The following is a 1,957-nucleotide window of genomic DNA, read 5'->3' as shown; positions in this document are numbered from 1 at the left end:
AAATGAAGCCCAGGAGAGACCTGCATTAAGTAAAATTCCTTCAACAAATGCTATAGGAATCCAAAAAAAATTTAAATATATGTAATTTATGAGTTATGAAAAACATCAAGAGAACTTTTCTGCTGGAAACGGGGCTGGCTAGAAACAACTTAGTTCCAAAGAAACTGGAGATCCGGGGTCTCTGTGGCATGTGGGAGCACTACTTATGTCCTCAGGACCTGCGGTGTCCCAGGAGAAGGACGGTGCTTTTGGTGGGCCAAGGAGATTGCGTGAAAATAATAATGATAAAACTCCCAGGGGCCTGGCTTCTGGGAAGCCTCCCACGCTCCCAACTTCACCAATTATCTCATTTTCATAATAAGCCTACACTTTCCATAATTGCTTCTCGTCCATCAAGAGGTACATCACCTTCCAAGGCAAAGAATTTCAGCTAGTCTGCCGAAGAGATGTTTATTACAAATAAATAAAACGAAGAAGTCAGCCTATGAACTCACTTGCAAACGAGTGGATTTGATGGATTCTTATGGATGTGGATGTCCATAAGGCCTTTTGGGGATCTCCTATTTTCTTTTCCCATCTCCTAATCATCTTCAAGAACAGATAGTAGGGACCAGCAGTTGGCGTAATGGTTATGTCACTGGACTCCCATGTAGTCGACCACGGTTGGAGTCCTGGATGGTGGCTTGAACTTACGCCAGGCGCGTGTGCGTGCGTGCCCGCCCAAGATCCCAAGAGGAGAATGGAGAAGAGATGGTGGCATGTCCATCCCCAATGCGGGGAGGGATTTCTCACTTTCTGTCTGTCTTTCTGGCGAGCCCACGCGCCCTGTAGCAAAAACCTCTAAAAAACAAAACAAAACAAAGGACACACAGTCAAGGTCCAACTCCCAACTCAAAGGGAAACATTTCGTCCAAGCTCTCTAGCAGGTGCAATTAGAACTGGGGGCATGATTACATCTTGCCTGCAGGAGAAATTCCAAAAGTCAGCGCAGTACCGTATTTCTCTAAATCACCCCACTCCCTTAAAGCGTCTGCTTGGACAAATTGCTGGGCTTCTCAGAATCGACAAGAACACGACAAAAAAACATTCATTTCTTCACAGGGATGACATGAGGGAGGAGTCCAATGCAGTGGGCCCTGCCCAATCGTGCAGGTTTTATTAAATAGGCAGATACCCGGGTCCACTGGAGGCACGTTGAAAAAGCAGCAGACCTGGGCAATGAGTGCCCTAGAGGAGTCTTCAGGTCGGGAAGCGCTGAGGCATCCTGGAAAGTACTTAGCAGAGTAATCCTAACAATCAGCCCGGGCCAGGTTCCTCCCTCTGACGGGCAATCCCCACCAGTGCGCACAGGCGAACCAAGGGGCCCACAGGCGTCTAGAAAAGGTCTTAGTTCGTCCTTCCCGGGGGAGGGTGGACGGGTGGGCCTCGCCCTCGTTGTTCTGAGCTCCAGATCGCTGCTCTGAGCTCCAGATCGCGCCCGCCCAGCCTCCCCGGGTCCGGCGGGGCCGAGCGCCTCCGGGTTCGAGGTGCGCCCGGTGGCGAGGGTGCCAGGCGCGGCCGACTGAGTCAGTCGCCCAACTAAGGTCTTAGTTCGTCCTTCCCGGGGGAGGGTGGACGGGTGGGCCTCGCCCTCGTTGTTCTGAGCTCCAGATCGCTGCTCTGAGCTCCAGATCGCGCCCGCCCAGCCTCCCCGGGTCCGGCGGGGCCGAGCGCCTCCGGGTTCGAGGTGCGCCCGGTGGCGAGGGTGCCAGGCGCGGCCGACTGAGTCAGTCGCCCAACTATGCTGCGGAACCAGGGCGGCCGGCTCAGCCGCCCCCCCGGGCCCGGCGGGGCGGAGCGCCTCCGGGTTCGAGGTGCGCCCGGTGGCGAGGGTGCCAGGCGCGGCCGACTGAGTCAGTCGCCCAACTATGCTGCGGAACCCGGGCGGCCGGCTCAGCCGCCCCCCCGGCTAGGGTTC

The sequence above is a fragment of the Tupaia chinensis genome, unplaced genomic scaffold (assembly GCF_000334495.1).
Source record: "Tupaia chinensis unplaced genomic scaffold, TupChi_1.0 Scaffold000582_1, whole genome shotgun sequence".
Taxonomy (NCBI): Eukaryota; Metazoa; Chordata; class Mammalia; order Scandentia; family Tupaiidae; genus Tupaia; species Tupaia belangeri.
This window is presented reverse-complemented; position numbering follows the sequence as displayed.